Source organism: Crocodylus siamensis, chromosome 1 (assembly GCF_052110815.1).
Source record: "Crocodylus siamensis isolate JL-2025a chromosome 1, ASM5211081v1, whole genome shotgun sequence".
Classification (NCBI taxonomy): Eukaryota; Metazoa; Chordata; order Crocodylia; family Crocodylidae; genus Crocodylus; species Crocodylus siamensis.
The window spans coordinates 184,220,691-184,245,379 of NC_143395.1; the positions used below are offsets into that span (position 1 = coordinate 184,220,691).

General features: G+C 42.5%; 1 long non-coding RNA gene across 1 annotated transcript in view; it reads left to right on the plus strand.

The window, feature by feature from the left end:
- LOC149873758 (uncharacterized) overlaps positions 1 to 22,063 on the plus strand; it is a 156,321-nt gene extending 134,258 nt beyond the window's left edge. The window contains exons 2-3 of the long non-coding RNA XR_016442877.1: positions 20,500 to 20,634; positions 20,921 to 22,063. This is a non-coding gene — a long non-coding RNA (uncharacterized LOC149873758). The remainder of the gene's footprint in view (positions 1 to 20,499; positions 20,635 to 20,920) is intronic.
- The last annotated feature ends 2,626 nt before the right edge of the window (positions 22,064 to 24,689 follow it).

A 24,689-nucleotide genomic window follows, 5' to 3' on the forward strand; every position in this document is an offset into this window, starting at 1 on the left:
AGAAAAGAAATGATGACAAGCTTTCAGTAAGTGTGTGAAGCCAAAATTTACTGATAACAAATAGAATTAGATCCAAAATACTCAGGGCCCAATCCTCATCGGAGTGGTCTTCTCATTTTAGTGATGCTATGACAATTTATACCAGCTGAGGATGCAGTTCTGCATCTATGGAGCGTCATGTGCCATTTATTTTGTGCCTGCTACTTAAAAATCAGGTTTTAAAATGCCAAATAAAAAACTTTTGATTACACTTTGAGAAGATCAGTTTAAAACTAATTGAATTAAATAGTGACCATCACAGAGAATTAAAGGGGGCAAACCTTAAACAAATCATTAGTCGGATGTTTGGAGACATCTTCCTTTAAGCCAAAGTCCCCATAGAAATCAACAAGGAGTCCTGCCAAAAAAAATCAATGGCCCTGAATCATTCTCTCTGTTGGTGAAAGTCACAGAGAAAAGTCCTAAAATTATACAATTATATTAATAAATCAATTCAGCATGTCATTTCTGCTTTTCTACATTAATAAATTAACCATGTAACATTGTTCAAAATTATGTCAGTTACGCATATAATAATCTTTTAAATTAATGAAGTGATGAAGCAGTTTGATGACACCCATGATTTACAGGGCTGCTTTTAGCTAATGTTAAAAGCCTTTCATTTAATAAATTGCCCCCTTGAGAAATTACCAAAAATGAATATTTTCTATGCTAAATGTTCCAAGGTTTACACTTTTTCAATATATTAACAAATGGCAAGGGAGAAGCATTTTTCAAAATATATCTTCTTTTACATATATTTAATTGAAATTAATTAGTATATTACTTTAGAAGGAAATGATCACAGAGAAAGGTGCAGGATCATTTATGAGAATTTCTTATGGCAATAAAACAGAATTTAAACAATGGAATTAATCATGTCCTTAAAAAATTTTATGATAGCTTAGGAATCATTCCAAGCTTTTGATTAAATAGAAGGACATCCCATGTAGACCGGAACAAAAAAAATCTAACTGTTCCACTGCAATTAATATTTCCCTCATCTAGTTATGTCAGAATGCGTGCATGCTGAATATTTACGAAAGTTAAAGCAAAATTCCTAGTGAGGTTCATAAGATATATTTGACTTTACATCTCCTTTACGTTAGGTACCCTGATGTAATGTATGCATGATGCTATGAATGCTTAATATTGCCCATTTTATGCATGTTTTATAAGGAACAAGCTTTAAAAATAAGGTATACTTTCTCATAGGATTGGTTGGGCTTCAGCAACATAATGCAAAGCAGGATAGCATGTGTTATAAAAGAGGTTAAAATGGAGGTTATAATTATGAAAACTCAATAGATCTGAAAGCCAACACAGTATACCCTTGCATGTAATACCATTGCTGGAAAGGAAAGGAGATATATAGGACTATAAAGGAAATTCTGTAATTGATGCTCTCTGTACTTATTAGGATTTGTTTTAGTAACATCAGGGACTTGTTTTTGTACTACTTCTGAATAAATAATGTGCACAGTAGGTTGGGTCAGTTCCTTTTCACTTTGAAATATTTGCAGTGATTGCACTAAAAACAAGAATAATTCTTTGGTTTTCATGAGCTGGCTGGAGGGATTGTGAAGAATAGGTTCAGTAGCTAAGTTGTTTCAGGATTCTGGAATGGCAGTAGGAGGAGGGGGAGGAGGGGGCAGTATGGTAGAAAAATGACAAAGGATTGTAGGGCATTTTACGTCTCAATCAATAGCTTTTTTCAAAAATAAACACAATCATGGTAAAAGTTTGTGCTCTAGTGTGTGTGGTTTAATACACCTTGGACTGACTTCTGCTCATGAAGGAACGTATAACATTGACTCCTGTGGGAGCCCCATATAATTACCCGAAGACTGAGTGGGGCCTGTGCAAATACTACATCATAATCAGCATAGCTTCTCAAGTATATGGTTATTTTTTAAGGGTGCAGAGAGGCAAAATAGACACAGTGAGGAAGAATCAAAATGGCTGAAGTGTAAGGTGTGTTTGAAATCTCTTCCTGGCTCTGACTTTGACTTACTTTACTAGTTTGGGCAAGTCACTTAGCTACCTGCAGTGTGTAAGTCATCAGTCTGTGGAACTGTTATACTTCTACTGTCTATCTATTGTCCAGGGGGCTATAATACTAAGTTAATGCCTGGAAAGCTCCTTGATATCCTTGGGTGTATACATTTAATGATTAACAATAATTATTAATGTATTAATCTTGACCCTATTTAAGATATTTCTAAGGTATCCATTACAGTAGAATCTGAGCAAAAATGAGCAAAGTATACTTAACGCCCCCCCATGCATTTAGGTTAATTATCATTAATTGATTTCTATATAGAGCCTTTCACCTGAAGAACTCTGGGCCCTCTGTAAGTACTCTACTCCATGCTCCTGTGAGAAAGAATAAGGGCTACATTTTTGCAATGATTTTGTTCCCTGACAAGCTCCTTTTCTGACGTCCAGTGACACATGGTGTTTCTGAATGAGGGAGGTGAGTATGTGCAGCAAAGGGTGTGCAAGTCCAAAGGAAGAGGCTCTTAGGTGGGTCTGGAGGAGGTGCTTGCAGCTTACTTTCAGAAGTGGAAAAGAGTTATAAGCCTGATTTTGGCTCCCAGTGACACTAGTCATGGTTCACATAGGTTTGTGTTGAGATGTGAAAGCTGAGGTGGTCTTCCACAGTCCTCCAGCAAATACTGAGCCATTCACTCTAGTCTAAAACACCTCAGTTAAGACATCATAATATACCATTGTTTCCTTCCTTACTCTGCCTGGGGTGGCTCATCTCACTTTAGACACTGGCACCTACATGGCTAATTTTCAGCATGATGGTCTAAGGCTCCCTAGGATTCCTGCTATCTCAGCTGCTGCTAACCCCTGCATTAGAAAGGAACTGTTTTCTAGTTGCCCTTTGGCTAAGTTAGTCAGGATATTCTGGACAGTCTGGTACAAAACCACAGGGCATTGTTATTCCAATGAGAGGTCGCATGAAGGATTGTGCTTGGTTAAAACCCTTTAACAGAATGAAAATGACTGTTAGGTAGAAATATTACTCCATGTGTAGAGAGTGAAAGCATCTTTTTAAATTCAATATATGTACAGTCTATGTTAACTAAAACTATTAATCAGTATAGTAAATTTTTGCCCCATGAGTTATATAACTATAATCAGAAGTTGGTTTCAGGTCTCAAGGCATTTGGCAAACTTTAAAATGTGATTGCAAAGTAACTGAGAGTCTAGCTGTAGCAGTGAAAGTGCCAAATTATTCTATAGCGATTAGTTGGAGCAGTTTGCTAAAGGAAAGACTTCTGATGTGATTTCTACAATATGATGATGCTGTAGGTTCCAAAGAAAAATTAATCAAGTTGATAAGGAGAAGGATTTTTAGATTTATTTTAGTTATTATTTCACTATGTATAAACACCATGTAATTATAGGCTGTCTCTCTTAGACATGCATTGAGTAGGGTCATGGCATTTCAGCAAAAGTGCGATCAGCCATCAGAGGGTGCTGAGGAGTGTTTTGATGCATGTTTTGTACAAGAGATGTACATGGGATGTAAAAGGATTGTATTAAGAGTTTATCTGACTTGTTAAGGCATTCAAGAAGCTCTATGGGTTTCTGGCTGAGGTTTCTATTAAGAAGAGGCCATCCTCAAACCTACTGGAACAAAAAGGGGGTTGGCATCTGACAGTTATTTGAGAGACTGGGAAAGCTGCTAACAAACCTACGGAGCTTGGGGGAAGGGTAAGGAGGATGCAAGGAGCAGTGTTCCCTGATGTGCTGCCTTTGATACCTTCTCTCTTCAGCAAATTGTCAAAGAACAGAGATTTCAGTATAGCACTGGTTTAACTGCATGACCTAGGTTGAGTTAATATATATCCACTAGGTACCTATGTAGCTACTATGCACAGGGTCCTATCTTGTCTTCCAGCTTTAACAAGCCATGTAATAACTATTATTTTAACATTTTTCTCAGTTAAGCTATTTCTCTCATAAGGTTATCAACTATTACGGCTGTGCGAAGCTTCGGTCCCTGATTTGATTCGGCAAAGATTTGGCCCGATTTAGTGGCAAATCTCCAAATCCAAATTGAAACAGAGGCCCCTTTAATCTCTCTGAATCAAATCAGAACCCTCCGAATTGATTCAGAAAGTTTCAGCAATTTGGACATAGACACAGCTTTAAGTGTTTTTTCTATATACCTCTAGGTAGCAGTTGGCTCATGAATGCTGCAATGCTGGGGTGCATGGAGTGTCCCACAGAAGCACAGGGTGGTCCCCAGCACTCTCAGCAGCAGACCTAGAAGTGGACCAGAAGCACTTCCGGTCCACTTCCAGGTGCCGGAGATCACGCAGGCCCCCCCCATCTCAGTGACTGGTGCCTCCTGGATCTGGGGGGGCACCCAGGGTTCCTCTCTGGCCAACCGCTGATCCAGGGGGAGGTGCGGGGGGGAGGGGTGTTCTTCATGCTCCCTGGCAGACTTGGAAATGGACCAGAAGTAGTTCCGGTCCGCTTCTGGGTTCACTGCCGAGCATGTGGGGGAGCCCACACACCCCTGTGGGATGCTTCATCTGCCCCAGCGTCACAGCATTCACAAGCCATGCTGGTATCTTGAGGCATGTAGAAAAAACATTTAAAGCTATGTCTATGTCCAAATTGTCAATTCTCCGAATCAGCATTGAATCTTCAGATTCAGGTTCGGCTGAATCAAATCAGGGACAGCGACAACAAATATAACTCGTGGGGCAACAAATCAAATCACGGTACCTGATACAGACTGAATCCAAATCTGAATCAAATAAGGCCTGCTTCATACACCCCTATCAACTATCCTACAGAGAATGAACATACATGTACCCCTACCACACACACCTCAACTTGAAACCCACAAAAAGCTATTCTTGAGGTTTCTAGGGGAGGGGGAGAGTGGAATCTATTTTCAGACCTCTGCTATTTTGCACACTCCATTGACCTATTCCACACTTTTTGCAGTCTGTATGAAGAAACAGAGTCAAATGAGAGTTTTGCCCAAAAAGCCATTCAACTGCTGTTAAGGACCTGACTAAAATTCATAATGCAAGGACATTCAGTGAAGGCCTAGGTTTGCCTCAGTTCTTAATACTCCCTGATTTGCTGAGTATAAAACCTCGTGTTGGGCTGGACTCCTGTGGTCTTCTCTGAGCTCTGTATCAGCTCTTCAGTTGGCAAAGCAGTGGATGCTCTTGCATATTGTATGCACAGCACAAAGATGTCACCAGTATTTTTAAAATAAATGAATTATTTGAAGGCTGATCTGTACTGAGAAGCTGACCCACTAGTAGCCTCCTAATGCTTGCAACCAGTCCTGCTGAATTAATGCTCAGAACAGTTTATCCAGTAGTGTGGGGAAAACTGTATTCAGCCTCAGTGCAATGTCCTTGAGGCTCAGTATTAAGTTATGCTGTGTGGAATCGGGCAATGGGTCAGTTTGTTAGTGTAGATTGGGGCTTTCAACCTATTTATTCAGACCATTTCATCCTTTTTGGTGCATTGTCTTGCATTTGCTTTCCTTGCTTTTAAAAACTATTATGAAAGCTATGGATTCCACTCTCTGCTTAGTTGTTAGTAAAGTCCTGTACGCTCCTACATCCATTTGACTTACAGTGACCTACTCCCAGAAATGCAATGCTTTCCATACTTTGTTACTTAAACAAATGAGCCTTATTGCCATACTCACCTCTACCATATCTCTTCTAGTAGCCTGAAAAAGGAGCCTCACAAAATATGTTTCACAGAGGAATAAGTGGAAAATAGGACTACATTTTCAGAACTCTACGGTAGATTCTTAGTTTATGTAAAACATTGTAGCTCTATGAAATTCAAGGGAGCAGGGCAAATTTATACTAGCTAAGGAGCTCTGTGTCTAAAGTTAGGCACCTAACTCTATAGGTAGGCACTGAGGGCACAGGCAGAAGTTATGTTTGTTACTCGATCAGGCCTTTGAAAGTGATCTACAGCTGTGCCCTGACAGAAGTGCACAGGTGCAGAGCGCTTTAAAAGGGCCCAGTGCCATGACAATCTGAACCTTCTTTAAGTGAGGGTTCAGATGAAGATGCTTCAAAGTGCAGTGCCTTCATTAACTTCTGTCAGTGAGTACCAAAAGCATGGCTGAGGTGATGCAGCCCGGCTCTGCTCCCGGCGCTGTCTTCAGAATGGGGATGGGGGTGTGGAGGAGGAAGCAGAAGGACCTCAGTATGAGCCTTGCCCAACTGGCACTGGATGGTGGTGCAGGTATATTGCACCACTCTCCCACTCTCCAGCACCAATTGAAAAGATCTCAGACCAAGTTCCTTCCACTCCCTTCCCCTCCTCCCATTCTAAAGATAGCACTGGGAATGGGAGCGGGGAGGGGGAGGCCTATGGGAAAGCAGCTGCTGCCTTGCAGTAGTTCCAAATTGAAGCTGTATCCCCTAACCCTCAATACTCAACAGTGATCATCTGTTGGAGCTGGGGGATCACTGTAACACATAGAGCTTCATGCAAAGTGCCATGAGTTACAGCAGGGAGTTACTTCTGTCTGCACCCTGAGATCCGTGTGGGAATTATGGCTAAAGCAACTGGCTTACAGGTATATAGGAAGTCAATGGCAAGGCTAGAAATGGACCTGACAAGCCAAGGCCAAATTCCTGCCTCCTACCCTAACTATGCTATAACCTTATGCTTCCTTGCCATTACTATAGCCAGTGTATCAGCCATAATCATTTATTTCACAGAAATGGTTTTCAATCCTTTTAGCCTCAAGGCACCCTTCAGAAAATGTCAGCTCTTAGCTTTTACTCATTTTTGACCATGGAAAAACAATTCTTCTGTTGCAAAGAACTCAGAAAGAACTTCAGCAGGTCAGAAATGTGTTTGACACCCTGGATTTCTATTTGAAATCTCTGGGTTTACTTTGTGAATCATGTAGGTGTTTGTACATCTAATAGTGTTGTACCCTTAAAACAGGGACAGGGAATTATTTTGGGTGGAGGGCCGCTTACTGAGTTTTGGCAAGCCAGTAAGGGCTGCATGACAGGCAGCCAGGGACAGATAAATATTAATTTTCTAAAGTTTTTAGGGGCCCTGCCAGCCGGGTGGAATGGTCTGGCATGCTGCATCTGGCCTGCGGGCTGCCTTTGCTCACCCCTGCCTTAAAAGGATCTCAGTGGACCCTGGTTGAGAGTTACTGCCTTACAGAGATTACATAGTATCACTATGCAAAATTCAACTGAAGTATCAATCACATCATACTATATACCTGTGTTTATCCTTACCAAACTAAGTCTGGTTCACGCATGCTATGGTACTAGTGAGCTAACAAAGGGTAGTCTACAAGTCCTGTATGTGGTGTGGTCTGGCATAGAAACACAGTTTGGCTACATTTTGTTCAAAGACAGTGTAATTGACTAAATGAATGCAGTTTGTTGAAAGAGCAGCCAGGCTCACCACTTGTATACCAAGCAGATGCAATTTGAATTAGCTAAGAAATTAAGTGATGAAAAATGAAAATAATCATTCCATTTATTAAAGAGGATTGTGAAATGCAATATTTCACTGTAGACAGGTGCATGGGAATATGCTTTCAGAAAAATAGAGTAGGTGCCAGTCAGGTTTGTTCTCCCAGCAGAATCTCTTTCCCTCCCCTGCCATAGCTAAAATGCAGGAGCTCAATTGCACATGGGGTGAAGAAAGGGAATGGGAGGAAATACACTGTGGGAAGCAGTGTCGGAGAGTGGTTGCTTATCACAGTCTGCTGTCCTCAACACTAGATCATTTTTCTTGTAAGTTACAACTCCCCAGAGTGGCAATATTACCTTTCCTTGGTTCCTAATGTTGGCCCTCCACCATTAGACAGACATACAGTAGCAGTCAGTTGTCTCTTCAGATTGCCAGTGGATGCCATTGTCTCAGTCTGCTTTGTTCCACTTCCCTGGTACAGAATCCCTGGAATATGGTTCATATTTCAGTGTTCCATTCTATATATGAAGTAAACTCCAGTTGTTTTGAATGCAGATTATGGCTGCAAGAGAACTACACAGTTGGGTTCCATCTTGAGCCAAAACCTTCCCTGCATGTAGGGTTGCTTTATAGGACTAGAGAAGTATAAGTTAGGCCAGCCAAGTTAGCATGAGTAATGCCAAAAAGGTAAATCCAAGGGAAATAGAATCAAGGTGAGAAAATGTGATTGTCAAGAGAACTCCAAACTAGGTCAGATGTGATAAGAGTTTAGTTCCAAGCTAGTTAAAAGTAGTGTGACCACAGAGTGAAAAAAATCAGGTATCTTTAGTAGATCTGCATAATATATTAGTATTAATACAATTTCATATTATTGATATGATAATGCAAGGAGAACTCTACCCTGAGATAGGGTTCCTCTATCACTGAACTCAGGTTTACCTTGAGGTTCCCATTTGCAGATTTAATAAGATCCTTGCCTCTTAAGGATGTAATCTCTGAAACTGAGGTTGTCCCTGACAGGTTGGTTACCTATTAGTGGTTCTTCAGAATTCTAAAATATAATAAATATGGGGATTAAGATTACTTTTTTCCTGCTTTGGATTCATTAATATTTTCTCATTTGTAACCACAATTTTATTATGCACTATCTGTAGTTGCTATAAACTAGGATTAAGATTTTTATCTAAGTATTAGAGCTATTCCTTCAGAGTACTTGGTTTCACTGGACCAGGCTTCTCAAACCTTCCTAGATCCTGAAATTACATCTAGGGCTCAGCATCATCCAGGTTTTTAGCACAGGAGGGGAAATCATGAATGAAAAATTCTATAGCTTTGGCTGTCAACTCCATCCTGGAGAAGACCTGGGGAGTATTGTACAGAACAATGTAATACCTATATATTTTCTGTCAAGCCCTGTTGGGTTTCTCCTTATTAATTTTTATATTACCTTTTTACAACAGATAGCCACATAGCATTCTCTAAGAAAAGGAGCCACTGGCAATATAGAAGGGATATTGGATTTATGCTCCAGGGGCTAGGGATCCCTATAGACATAAGATGTTCCATTGATCTCAGCAGATTCCTTCAGCTTCCATACCATCCAGACTGCAGTAACAAAAGCCCAGCAGTTTTTCCTGACTCCTCCCTTCACCTTCTCTCATCACTGGTTGGAAGAAGATACAAAACTGAGGGGTGGAATATTTTGCATCAGATGAGGAGGAAGCAAAAGAGGAGGAAAAGCCAGGTTAACAGAGCCAGAAAGGCAGTATGAGCCTATGGTTGATCCTGCTTCTCTCACTCCTCAAGGTAAACCATTGTGTTATAGCAGGAGGAAAAAATGAATGAAATGATGCAGCAGCAGGGAAGTCCTCATGTGTTTGGTGCTAAACCAAGTGACTTACTCTATGCATCACACTGCTTTCAAGAGCACTGAGTACGGATCAATAGCAGAGCACTGCTGCATGTTGCATGTTCAGTGGATGACAGAAAGAGAGTTGCTGCAAAAAGAAGCCTTAATAAGTTGACAGAGGGTGCATCTACATGTTCATTAATCCACAGTAGTTACTGTGCATTTAATTTAGTACTTGCTTAATGAAGTACTAACTAAATGTGCAATAACTAGTGTTACTAAGCAGTAGCACCAGCAAATGCCTTTATAGTAATGCTACTGCACAGTAGCCTAATACTGTGCAGTAACATATTAGCACTGTCTGTGCTGTGATGCACTACTGCGCAGTGTTATTAGGCGACTGTGCATTAAGCGTCTCGTGTAGACATACCCAGAGAGAATTAAACTAAAGCAATTTGATGGGCATATGGGAAGGATTGTAAAATAAGGACTATCCATAGTAGGTTAAACTGGGCACAGCTAGATATCTACAAAGTGCATGCAAAATGCTAACAATGAGCATAGTAGCATTTTGCACTAATCTGGACAGGTTTCAGTAACTACAGTAGGTATAATGAAGAGTATGGACCAGAGGGTATCTTTGCTGGAAGTATGAATGTGTCTGGCAGTTAGGGAAGGAGAAGCAAACAAAGGTATTTCCTGAGAGAAACAGGCCTACAGTAAAATGTTGGTGGATGTGGACTGTGATAATCTTCAGTTTAACACACCTAAAATGATTCGGTTTAGATTATTGGTGCTAAAATGATTCAATTAAATAATCAGGGATCTACAGAAGCATTTCACTGTCTTTCATTCTCTAAAAATAATGACAAGAACAAATGAGTTCACTTTAGTTTTGGATAATGATGATTATTACTTGCAGTAGCTTTTTGGCCTAAACCATTTGCACTGGTAACTATGATGCATTTAGGAAAAGCCTTCTTATCAAGAGATTCTTATTTTTCACTTCCACAGCTGGTGTTTTTCATTCTGACATTGGCAAAAAAGAAAAAAAATTAAATGTCATAACTGATGGTAGGTTTTTTTAGTCATCTATGTTAAAAATTGCATAACAGATTTAAACAGTTTAATATGGTAAGGAATACTACAGACTGGTAACCTGTATAGTTCAATATAGTTTAACATGGAGAGAAATTAAAAACTGAAGAAGGGATTATATATTTGGAAATGTCAATAGATCCTGGCAAGCTGAGGTGCTACCAAGCAGTCATTAAGAATTCAATGTGATGCAATAAAACACCCATGAAAGAAGAAGCCTCCTAGAGTTATATAGACATTTGCTTGGCTTTGTAGGATAACCAAGTACTCTCTACCTTATGTTACTTTCAATGTTTATAAATTATTTCCTAAGTTTTATCACACACACATTCATTTTTAATGCTTAAATATACATTAAGAGTAATATTCAATAAAGAATGATACATAATTCCATCAGTAGGAAAGCTAAGTAAATGATACATGCAAATTTGAGCAGGGTTTGGCATCATCTCTGAAGAGAATTTGCTGGGCATAGGTCTCTCTGAACTTGCAGTTTAAAGCCAATCTAAAGGCCTTGGGGAAAATACTCTTTTTCTGCCAAGGGTCCTTGACTCACCAACCCCATGGCCAAAGGAAAGGAGAATCTCCTGCTTGTATATCAAGGCTTTATCTTTGAGCTGGCTTCTATACAAGCCCAAGAAGAGGATGGAACAAAATGCATTTGGATAATGATATTACTTCTCACTTGCATAGCACCATTTCTCAGAACAAATTACAAGCAGCTGTTCAGCCTCACATTATATTGCAGAAGATGACACTAAGGTACAGAGTTGTGACTTGCCAAAGATCACGTGGGAATTCAGTGGCAGAGGAAGACACAGAACCCATAATTCTTGATTCCAAGTAATATCCCCCAATTGCATAGCAAAATTTCCTTGGTTTGGTCATCTTTAACTGACATCCTGAGGAGATGCTTATGGGTGAAATGGCTCTGATGGTGGAACACTGCTTCTGCTCTGCTTCAGTACCAGAGTTCAAAGACCAAATCATATTCCAGCGGGTGCCAATGACAACATTCCCAGAAGTAGGCCCAGGCCTAGCAGTTGACATGCCAGAGACTAAGTGTGATAGTACATTTTTGCAGCCAGAAATATTTACAAAATGAATTGAAGTTTACAAGCATTTTTCCTCAGTCTGATTTCCAAGCTTTAAAAGCATCTCATCTTTAAATGTGACTTTTTCTAAAGTGAGGATCCAGTCACCCCATTCAAAGCACAACTTGCTTACTATGTAGTGTATGTATTCAAGGGGAGAAAGGGGTTACTACAATATTTCTTCTCTTACACCACCAGTTAAAAGGATTTATTTTCAGTAAAATGTAATAATATAGGTATGCAACGTGTCAAAAAGGGTACTATATAATTAAAAGTGGGGCCAGACAGATACATAAGAAGTAAGGCAGATTAATTAGTGAATTGTTATAATTAGAACACTTTTAAATCCCATGGTAACTTCTATTATGAAAGGAATCTCCTCTGGTTAATAAATACTTCCTTTCTAGAGATATCTTTCCCCTTTCTTTTAAAATGGGAAATTTGAAGCAAGAGACCTCTTTAAAATCACAATGGTCCTCATTTTTAATGACATTTGAGCACTTCCTTCTGCAAAGCAACTTTGTTTAGGAGTTAAGTCAAGATTTAATTTTAAATTTACAGGGAAGCTATTACCACTAAGTTTATCAAGTCAGTGCTGTCTCATCCTCTATTTCATTTATTATTATTAAATTATATTTTATTTAATTATGATATATTATTAAATCCTTAAGAGAGAGTGTCACTGGCTAAATAACAGCATTTAGATGAGATTTGATTAATTCAAGATTTTTATAAATGAAATTGATGCAGGTCCCTACATGAAATAAAAACATGAAGGAATATGATTGAAAGGAAGTAGAGCTAAGGAACTGTTCTGACAGCTGCTGTTAATAAAGACCAACAAGCATCTCCACTACAATGGCCTTATTGCCATTTCTTAGCTTGGCATTCTCTGTTTCTCCAGTGGAGGCTAGAAAGAAACTGACACTGGCCCTGATGTTGATCTCATTTATAGTATGGTAAATCAGGAGTAGGGCAACACAGCTACAAACTACACCCTGAGTCAGGAGTGACTCTGCTGAAGTCAATCAGGTTTCATCAGTATAAAAGTGGGAGGGCAATTGGGCCTATTAATGCTACCTGATTGGCAGTGATACAGTGAAGAGCTATGAAATCTCAGCATTGGAGTTAGAGCAAAATATTGGTGTTTTGCAAATACTGGCCCCAACATAACTGTTGTAAGAGGATATCAGTAAGAAAACTATCTGTGGATTTTGGAAATCAGGCTTGTAACAATGTCCTAGAAAGAAGCAACAAAGTAAAGAGAGGGAGAAAAGGCAGCTTATGGAAACAGAACAGTTTTTTAGCCTTGAAATTTTAGAAGTTAAGAGGGAAAGAACCTAAAATGGCTTAGCTCAGATATAACACCTAGGGTTTCTTTACATTTCAAAGGATAAGGGGAAATGGCAGGGAAGAAATAACCAAATGATGCAAACCAAATGTTTTCTTCAGATTCCAGAGATAATTAAAAAGCAGAGGGAAAGTTATCTTCTTGAATTTTTAACACCCTGCATGAAATTTGGAGGGAGAGACACAGGTGGCAAGAGGGAAGAATCTGGTGGAGAGAGAAGGAAGCCATTAGCATGCACATGGCTGGAATACTAGCAGTGCTTACAGCATCACTTTATAATAAACTGATTTGGTTATAGAAACATGGAGATTCTCTTATGACTTGGCACACAGTGCATGAAGCATAATAGCACACTGGTCAGTCTCATGAGACCCACACTAAGGGACAGGGTGTGATTAACAAGGAAACAAAACATAAAAACAGCATCATGAGGCAGCACAGAGGGTCCCCATCCACTGGGAATGCTGGATTTCCAACAAAAAAAAGTCTTGTAAATATGTGGAAGCAGTAGGAACAAGAACTGATATTGCATACAGAGCTGACCACAGGGGTTATCAATGAGAAAACAAAGGTAAAAACTTATTGTCAGCAAAGACTCTGAAGTGAGTGAGAACTCCTAGTTAGGAGCAGTGGCTGAAACACTGAAACAGCTGATAAGTTTGATCAGTACCCTGACCCTGGCCAAAAATACAGCTCCAGATTAAACTGTTCATATACTGGTAAGCAAAAAGCAGGAGGATTAGATATTTAAATTACAAAGCAATAAAGTCTGGCAGCCACAAAGAAGTATAGACACCTTAACTATGGAATTAGAGGAGAAATATTTGAGAGGAATAGATCTAACCCTGAAGAAATGTCTCCAAATAGCAAGGGGCAGCTGAAGTCTCGGGAAAAGAAGCAAGCCAAAAGAACTCAGGAAGTGGCATAGAGAAAGACTGCCTGACAAAGCAAGCATACTTGGCTAGCATGTGTACTATGCAGAGCAACAAGAATGCCATAGCTACTAAAGGAAGAAAAAAAGCAGTTCATGCAGTGATTGACTATATAGAAAGACTTCCATTGAAGAGGAGGATGCCTAAGCATTATGTTAACAGATCCAGAGAATGTCCAATATACATACCGCAGAAGAAAGTTGTCAGCCATTCTGTACCTGTGCTCTTCATTTAACAACTCATTTGGATCTGGTTAGATTGCAGAGCCAACTGCAAAGCAATCTCAACAACATTGATAATCAGCCTATTGAACTAGATGAGCTCCTAGCCACCTGACATGCTCTGCCATACTTTGTTACAGTTCCTGCTGGCAGTTATGAATGTCCTGGGCAGTGGTTCCCAAACTTTGGGTCACAACCCCAAACAGGGCTGCAGAAACAGCAGATGGGGTTGTAAGAAATAAAACCGCTTTAACCCAGGGGTGGGCAAAATACAGCCCACCAAGCAATTTCATCCAGCCTGCAGATGCCCACCAACTAATTGTATACCACCCTGACCATGCACCTTGCTTCCGTGGTGGCCTTGCGCATGGAAGGGCCCAGCCAGGCCAGCACGCACCTTCCAGGTGGGGCTGCTGCTGCCATTGCTGCAGCTGCTGGGGGACCTGCTTGGCTTCCCCAGCATCCCACTCATTCTGGGTCCCAAGTAGGGAAGCAGCAAGGTGAGGGAGCTGCAGCTGGGCATAAGCACGGGGCCTGCGCCCAGGGGGCAGTGGGAATGTGGAGCTTGGTGGGCAGGATGTGGGTGTGAGGGAGGATGGGAGGTATGGGGACCCACCACATACTTCCCCCTGTAGCGCACAGCCCCTGCTGTCAGTGGCAGCAGCAAGTGACAGGCACTTGGGGCACTCATGGCTCATGCACAAGCTGCTGTCTGGTGGTCCATGGCTCTAGCCAGTACTGCATGCAGGGCCAAAGAGAGCAGCCAGAACAGCCCATCTCTATCATGTGGGGTTCCCTGCGGTACACATGCAGCTCCCAGCACTCACATGCCACCAAGGGAAGCCCACATGATGGAGCCAGCTACCTTCCCTGCCCCCCTGCTGTGCAGGTTCCTGGACTCGGCCAAAAAGCAGAGAGCGGGGCTCCCCTCTACTTGTGGCAGAGTCCTGGGATGTCACATCAGAGATTAGATATGCAATATCAACCACACTGCCTGATTTTGAGAAGCTGTGTTGCAACATGCAAGCCCCATGTGTCTCATTAGGCCTGGTGGTGAGGACATAAAACAGTAACATTTTTTACAAAAGTACTTTAAAAACATAGATTTTTAAAATTTATATGCAGTATTATATGTTGTTCTATAATATGTGGACTTTAATAATTATATACTGAATGTTATTATTATGCTGCTTTATTGCTGTTTTGTTTTCACTGGCATCTGGGGTCCTGTGAATTTTCAAGTGTTAAAATGGGGTCTCATTGTAAAATAGTTTGGGAAGCACTGGTCTAAGAGCTATTAGCTTGGACCTAGCATGCTCAAAGCACTAAAGGCACCAAGATTATACTGTTGACTGATTTATGAAAGGACCAATTATCTTTCCAGATTGTATATATGAGTATCAGAAGTTTGCAAGCCTTTGAAGCAGTCAAATATGCAAGGATGGAGTGCAGGAGTAGAAAGAGACCCACACACTTGAATGAGAAAAGAAAAGTGAAATGGAGACAAGTGCTAGGAACAGACATTAAAAAAGCTGGACCCTGAATTGATTCAATCTTTGCAGGTTAGTCTAACCTGCCTAGGTTGATCCGATTTGCAACTGCACAGATATTCCCTCTGGACCAAGGAAATATAGGCACATGCCTGCAGTTGCTCAGGCCAGTAGCTGGAGAGCATGCCGGGCTTCACAGAAGCTGTGGGGGTGGACGGGCATGGCCAGCCCAGGCAGTAGCCTTGCCTGAACTGGCCAGAGAGAAGTTTAATTCTCCCCTCCCCATCCCAGTGGCAGGGACCTGAGCCAAATCTGCCAAGCACTCCCCAAATTGCTGCTGCAGCAGCAAGGCGGGGCATGGCCAGAGATGGGCCAGCACAGCCCCTGAGGCAGAGGGGACAAGGAGGGGGGTTATTCCCCCCTCTACATCCTCTGCCCCTGAGGGACTGTGCCAGGTCTGCCTGCCCCAACCACCATTGCCATCGCTCACTCCCTACTTGGGGCAAGCTGAGAAATAAACCCCCTCCTGCCCCTCTCTGCTGGATGCCAGAGGGAAGACACCAGAGGGAGGTGGGGCAGGATGGGGATTATTCCCCTGCTTGCCCTGGGCACAGAGCAAATGGCGGTGGTAGTAGAAGCAGGCAGACCACACTGCGGTCCCCTGGGGGCAGAGTGGGGAATAAACCTGCTCCCTACCCCCTGTCTAAGGGACCCTGCTAGCTGGCATCTGGCCCTGGCTTTGCCCCCACCCGGCTGCTGGATCAATGAGGGGGGAGTGACTGTGATGGGAGCAGCAGCATGGTTTACCAGAGCACAAGCCCCTTCCTGGTGTGGGGACCATGCTGCAGGTCGGGGAAAGCTGCTGCAGACCATGGCAGTGTCGGCAATGGTGTTGGCACTGGGAGTGGGGCTCTGGCCCCCTCTGAGTCTTGGTGCCACTGTGCATAGTCCACTGCAGCTCTGCCTGCTCTGCAGCATGGCTCCCCCACCAGGAAGGGGCTTGCACTCCTTGGCACCATGGCAGAGGCTGCTGCCTCCATCAAGAGCCCTGCCCCATCACCGTTGCAGCGGTGGGGCAGAGGCACAGTCAGACGCAGGCCAGTTGAGCCCCATAGGTGTGAGGCAGGGAGGAGAGTTATTCCCTCTCCCTCCAGCATCAAGCAGAGGGGACAGGAGGTGGCTTATTCTGCCAGTTGCCCCAAGTAGGGGGCAAGTGGCAGTGGTGGTCAGGGTGGCCAGACCCGGTTAAGGTGCCCTTGGGGGCAGTGGGTGGAGAGGGGGAAATAACCACCCCTCCTTGCTCCATCTGCCTCAGGGGCCATTCTGGCCGGCATCTAGCTGTGCCCAGCCCCGCTGCTGCACCAGCAAGGAGGGGGCACCTGGCAGACCCAGCTCAGATTGCTGCCAGTAAGACAGGGAGTGGAGAATTAAACCCCTCTATGGCCAGTTGAGCCTAGGCTACTGCTGGGGATGGCCATGCCTCCACCTCTGGAGCACCTAGCATGGAGAAGTGCAGATCCGTGCTGGTGGGACAGGGGAGGAAGGTGGGGAATAATCTGCTTCCCAGGGTCAGCATCTGGCCAGACCCCTGCCCCTGCCTTTCCCTGCCTGTCCCTGCTCTGGCTAGGGAGCAGAGGGGTGAGGCCAGCCCTACTCTGCTGGAGCACAGAGCCCAGCCCAGAGAGCATGCCAGGATGCTGGAGGACTCTGGTTTAACTTAAACCAGGAAGGGGTCTGGGACAGACATTGCATAAACCACTTTGAGCTCAATCAGTTAAGTCTGATACTACATCCAACCGGGTTTATCTCAAACCAGTTTTGGCCATATTGAAACTGGTTTATGTGCACTGAACATCTGTTCTGTTACAGGTTTAAACCAGTTTCTGATCACTTAAACCAATTTATGTATAATGTCTGTCCCTAGCCAAAAGGACTACAAACCAGACAAGGCATTAGCCTAATGCCTCAGAAGAAGTCTAAGCAGCAGCAACAATGAACAGATAGCAAATTATAGCCTTTGCTAGTGAAGACCTGACCGGAATAGAAAAGGGACATATTCAGACAGGAAACGAGCTGCTTGCTGTGCTCTTCGGGATGGAACTATTCCATCAGGTCATTTTTTGGGCCCCAGGTGCATGTGTAGCCTCCTATACATGAAAGAGCCATTGCTGATTCCACCTAAGTGACCATCGCGCATGCCATTGACAGTCCAGTGATATGGTACTGCTCAGGGGTATGGCTGTTGTTGGCAATACCTTCCAGTAGGATACACCTTCCGGGGTACAATATGGATGGCTTTGTGAAAGAGGAGATGCAGTCTATCAACATGCTTTATCTTCCCAAATTGGAGAATCTAGTCAAGTTAGCAGAGCTCTTAACATAGGATGGGTTATTACAGACGGTAAAACAGTTTCTGTGGACCTGGTGGTCCATAATAATACAAAGGGTCACTACTTGTGGATGAGTGGGTTGGAATTTGACAGTCAAAGGAGCCACACAAAGTGGTAATATAAGGCAACAGTTCAGAATTGCTGTAGGATACCTGTTGCATGAAATAGCTGCAGCCTCAGGACAGCAGTGGAGATGAAATCTAATACAACTGCAGTGTAGTAGCAACAAATCTAGCTGAACTCTGAGACTCAGCCATTGTTTGACTTGACTGCAAGATGCAGAGAAAAACATGGTGTCTGAGCAATACAGAAAACCAGCAGAACATGATTTTAGAGAATGAACATACCATGGGGGTAGAGAAAGTCCTCTAACAAACAAGACTTTGCAGACTGATTCAAAAAGACCCTACCTACTTGAAGAATTTTGAGGCTTAATAGGCTACAGCAGCATGGTGGTAAAGTCCATGTCTCTAAAGGGCTATAATATGAAATATAAATATTACAAGCACATAAAAGCAATTAGGGTTGGAAGATTATCTTTTAAAAGGAAACAGTCATTGGCAGGGAAGAGAAAATAAGTATTACGTTGTCAATATGTGGCCAGGGTTGCATTACTATGCAGGTTTTACAGATAAGGAATCTGGCAGAATGTGTGACTTGCCTAAGATCATGCAGGGGTGATTCTGCCAATCTTGCTGATATTGAGGGGTTTTGTACTCTCTGCATAAGGATGTTAGTGTGCAAGATGCTAGATTGTGAACTTACAGCACATTGGCCACTGTACGTGAATGCCCAGTATGAGCACTCCTAGAGCAACCCACCTTATACAAATACACTCTTTGAACATAAGAGTACCCAAATGGGAAATAGTGCACCGTAAATTCACACCCTAAATTAACTACACACTGGGCATATCTACATGTGCATTAATGTGCTTTTCCTAGTGTGCATTAAATTCAGTACCTCCAACATGAGGTACTAAATAAATACACACTGGGCTGCACTAATGCACTGTAATGCAAACACACACTTTTTAGATTACACTTAATGCACGTAGCCTATTCTACTCTGCATTAATGTGGTTAATAAAAAAATGCTAATATGCCAATGCACAGTAGAATAGGCTACTGCTCATTAAAGCACACATGTAGACGTACCGACTAACTTTCTTGTCTAGACAAGCTTTGAGTTGCCCTAGCTCCGTGGAGTCAGATACAACTAAATATAATAGTAGCAAAATCAGGCTCTTATTAAGTGCCTGATTTGGGGTCTGGAACTCAAATTGCCTGCATCTCAACTCTTTATACGCTAATTATGAGACTGCATATGACAATTCATATCAAAAACAACCCTGCATTGGCAAAGTTAAAGATTGAGTAATTCAAAAGGCCATTTAAATCTTTAGTTTCTGGCAATCTCTGAATTTTTTTAAATTGTGACAGGCAAAGAGAACAGATACTGTAATTTCACAGTTTGAGATTTTTAGCAAGTGTTCTGGAGTGAATTTCCATTATAGGGTTAACCATTTGTGCCAGCAGAACTCAACTATAACTCAATAGAAAATTAAAAAGAAAAACAAATAAAAAGGATAAAATGTTGAAACAAACTGAAGCAATACTCTCCTGGGAGGAAGAAGCTAAAGCAATTGAGGAAGGATCATTGGCGAAAGGCCAGAGACACAAAGGCCCATGAATGCAACAGAAAAATAACAGAAAAATGTGTAAGACTCACCCAAAAGGAATGGACAGGAGGAAAGAAAGAAGGAAGAGGAACTGCTGGCTAACAGATAAAAAGCCAAAAGGTGTCAAAAGTCAAAATAGCTGACCATGAAGAAGAGAAACAATAACAACCTTGTGGTCACACATTCAGATACAGAATGTTAGGGCATTCATGACAAGAGGCCGACCGGCACACAAGGATGCTTCATTGCAGTTAAGGCATGTATATCTTTAATAAGAGAGTGCTTGTTTACTTCCATACGTGATGGGCGTATGTATTTGGGATCCAAACTCTTAAAAATAAGTAGAACATTCTGTACCAAGTATATAGCAGACAGAATTTCTAATTCCTATAATTTTAGGTTTTTCCCCCTTATCTAACAACCCTTCAAATATATCAAAGATTTGACCTTTGTTCATTGAAGACAATTTTGAGGCATGCTTGAAATTTAGAAGAAATAAACATTAGTAGAGTTTGACAGGCAAAAAATTACGTTGTAAATATATTTCCCTCATCGTGTCCTTTATTCAAAAGAGAATGGATCAAACCTAGGCTTTGAAAATCATAAACGCCTGAAAAGTGAAAACTGAGAAGAGAATAGGCTGGGAAGGGAGGCCCTTTGTGGCTCAAATGCCTTATATTTATCCTTAGACAAAAAGCAATATTTGTTGAACACATGAAAGCAACTTAGGCATTGGTATAGTAGAGTATTGCAACATGGTTAAATAGAAAAATTTCCTGTGATCCAAAGACTATCTCCTTTAGATCTGAAACACAACCAGGTGAACCAGTTTTCAGCTGGGTTTTTAAAAGTTCAGGTTAAGTTTAAACACAGTTTTCAAATTTGATTTTCAGATGACCAGCAGTGGAGCACCACCAGCCCCCACCATTTCATCTAGGACTCTGGGATATGGACCCCTGTGAAAACCATTGCCAAGCTGACTGGCCCATGTGACTGGTATATGGCATCTAAAAGTGGACCTTGTGCAAGTAAGTTGCAACATTTTAACTTAAGTTGTCATTTAAAACTCGCTTTTTTAAACCTAGGCAAAATGGCCATGTGCCCACTAATTTTGGCTTATATCATCCTTATTTTTGTTCTGCTTAAATGAATGGGAAATCCTGTATTACTGAAACAAAGATAAACCACTCTCAAGTGGAAATGAGCATTTTTTCTGGGGTTTGGTATGACTCTGCTAGTATACAAACTAGTGTAAAAAACTTTCTTGCGTAGATTTGGCCGTGGGTTAAACACATTTTCTCTCCATTCATGCAGGCCAGCCAAACCATCTGCAAAGAAATTTAGACAGATTGTCTTAAAAAAATATTTATAGCAACATGAAGTCACAGAGTTTCTAACCCACTGTAGAGAGGTCCTAAATCTAAGTATCCTCCACAGAGCCAACATATCACCAAAGGGATATGCCAAAGGCAGCCAACATATCACAGAAGACCTTTGAAGCTCAATTAATAGATAGCCTTTACTAGCAACAGGGAACATGAAGCAGCATGCAGGCTTGCATTCTAAACAAAATCTATATTAAGAGACAGGTAGAGAAGGAGAGCCTTAGGAAACAAACCCAGGGAGGAACAAGGGAGTGAAATAAACTACATTTACAGAGCAGCAGCAAACACCATTTTAAAAAGAGATGCTTTAAAGTATAAATAAAACACACTAAATACAGCTGCACTGAAGAACTGTCCTGAAAATTGGAGGATTTTATTCATTCATCATGTCCACGCAGCACAATAAGCCCACGGTGGAGTAAAAGGCAGAAGAATTCGGAAGCATTCAATTTCTCTTGAATCCATTGAGCAAAGAGAATGGAAAACAAACTGTGAAGAGACCCAGTAGAACTCCCCTCAAAAGATGGAGGGCAGGTCTAAAACAACATGGAGATGGAAAACAAAGTAAGGTGGCACTGAGGTAGACTAGAAGCTATAAAAACCACAGAAGAGGAATACAAAGCCATTTCAATGCAATACCCACATTTGATGTGCCATTTTCAATAACAGTGATTAGTAGGAAATGAAAGAGAGCCAGGGAGAGATCTACAGCAAAGGATCCAACAGAAAGAAAGAGGCAAGTAAACCTTATTGGTGACTTTCTTTCCCATCATCACCTAGGGGAAAATTCTGCCCAAGGATACCTGTCAACGGTAAAGCAGGATAGTATCTGTCAATAGATGACTGGGCAAAGGATGACACAAGACATTCTGTAGAAAGGGAATTGTGTTGGTGGTACATCCATAAAGGAAGGCCCAGTCAGGATCACAGGGACCATGAAGAGAACCTCAAGAAAATAATGTTAGCACAAATGCAGTCCTCAAAGAAACTTTCACTCCCAAGAAGTGCAAATAGGAGAAAAAATTCACAAGCACTGGACTATGAGATATGATGAGAACAGATTGGATTACCACTGAGGCAAGTAGGTTACAAACTGCACAAGTACAACCTGGCAAGGATTTTTATGCACAGTTTAAATTACCTAGGAAGGTTGGACTTGGGGTTGAGGGGGAGGGGGGTGCAGAGGGGGAGAGGGTGGGTATCTCTTCATCCAACATGTGCTTTTAATATCTAAATAAAGCAGAAGCTAGAATTACTTTAAGATTAAAAGTACTAATGAATCATACTGTCTATAGCCAAGTTCAAAGAATACGGTGGGGGGCCTAAAATAACTAGAAACGTAACAATGGTGAAGACTATGATCTAGCTGGCCTAACTACAGTCTGGTGGGTTTATTCTCTTAACTAGGGTTGGTATATAGGGGTACCATTTATAGAGGAAAGGTGTCACATAAATAGCAGTTGGTGTTAATTCACAAGCAATAGTAATAGCAGCAGCTTGCAGTTTGTCAAGAATATATGTTAAAAAAAGGGAAATAGTATCCTTGGAAAATGGGGTAGCCATAGCCAGCAAGTGAATGAAATGTGCTAGGAGACGCTGCAGATTCCATTGAGGACAGGGGATTAACAGAGAGGGATACAGAGAAGCAGAACAATGGACAAATATGATCACATTCACCACGGGACAACATGGACTAATAGATTTAGAAGAAAAACAATTTGAGTAATGGATATGTAATGGGAAAAAAGGCTGAAAAAACAGAAATCTGCAGAGATAGAAATATATAGGATTTAAAGGAATTTAGGAAGGCATGGTTTTTGAGAAACCTGGAGTTTATTCCTGGCTCTGCTACAAATTTATTGTATGACCTTGGGCAAATCCCTTAGGCTCCCATGTTCAAATACTACATTGAACCTCCAAGCACTACCTTGGCTTACTATACATGTACAGTCCCACTGGCTATAACAAAACTATTCAAATTGACAAAGCTGAGCACATGAGCATGTGCTTGCCGAACTGGAGCAGTGCTGAGTACCATAGAAAGGCTAAAAAAAGTGAGAAGGCAACTAAAAGAGCTAATGCAGTAAAGCAGCATGGAGCAATGCATTTCTGTCTCACTGTGGCATATTTACCCTGGGAATATTTCATTTGTTTCTGGTTACATATATAATTGAGAGAGCCACTAAAGCAATTTTGAAAAAAAAATATGGAGCACAGATTTACATTAGCTCTACCTTTGTTAGTTGGGCAATAGTAATTCAGTTGAATAACCAGTGAATTTGCAGACTATGGCCACACTCGGTTGTTTTCCTAAACTAAACAGGGCCAAAATAATTAAGAAATATAATTTGTTCAAAAACTAATAATACCCTACTAACCATTTACAAGTATCAGAAAGATGTAAAGAGGTGGGAGCGGGGTTGTTGGTTTTTTTAGGGTGGTAAAATTAAGCATGGTTAAGGGTAGTTTAGGCTGGGAAATCTCAATTGACAGTAAGGTCTAGATTTTTAAAGATATTTAGCATAGGCGGATTAATGCACATGCCAGCTGAACCTAGGCCCAGGGGCCCCTGCCAAACAGGAGCCCCCGGATGCCTGGAGGGCAGGCACGGGGTAGAGGAGGGTCAGCTTAGAGCAGACGAAACCAGAGGCCAGGCCAGGCCAGGCATACGTGATGCAGTGGGCCATGGCTGTCGGGTACTGGGTGGGGCATGGGGCGTGACTGTGCTGGAGCCCTGGGAGTGGCCAGAGCAGGGACAGGCAATTATTTCAGGTAGAGGGCCGCTTACTGAGTTTTGGCAAGGCATCAAGGGCCTCATGACAGGCAGCCGGGGCAGATAAATATTAACTTTCTAAAATTTTTACAGGCCTGGCAGGCCGGAGAGAATGGCCTGGCGGGCCACATCCGGCCCACAAGCTGCATTTTGCCCACCCCTGGGCCAGAGTCACCAGCAGCAGGAGCAGAGTCAGGTTTGGTGCAGGGCTGGGACCTGCCAGGAGTGGGTCAGCCGCAGTGCAGCCAGGTCCCAGCCCAGCCTGTCTGCAATCCTGTATGTTTGCCAGACACCGCTGCAGCTGGATTGAGCCATGGCAGGGTGAGAGGCTGCCCCCATGCTGCATGCGCCCAGTGGGCAGTGGCTCCACACCCCTGGCCCCACCCAGCTACCAGGCAATGTTGCGCAGGGTCCTGTATGACCGATTGGGCTCCAGTGGGGACCTACAGGCAGGAGCGGCCGTGACTCGTGCCCTGGGCCTGGGGGGGGCAGCACACTACTGCTCCCACCCCTGGCTACAGTGGGGAGCATAGGTCGGGAGGGGAAGGGTGGTCCTGGGCCTGGGGCCCTGTGGTAGGGCACTGTGTGCCTGCCACTTTAAGGGCCTGGAGGTGGCAGCTGCCAGGTGCCTGATGAGGGCAGCCATTTTGAATGTGGGGCTGCCCATATAAACAGAGAAGTTTTGCTGTTACTGCCCAGGCAACAATATCACCTGGTGCTGGTATCATCTGGAGGTAAGGGAGGAGCTGTAGGGGGTGGTCAGGAGGCTCCTTGGTTCTGGGTGTGACCTAAAAGTGCACCCTGCTGGGCATGGGTGGCCTGGTGGGGCTCCCAGTGGTGTGGGAGCCCCCTGGAAATGCCAGGCCAGTTACCACCCTGGTGAAAGGCAGGTCAGGGCACCTTAACCCCTAGCCCCCACGGCTGG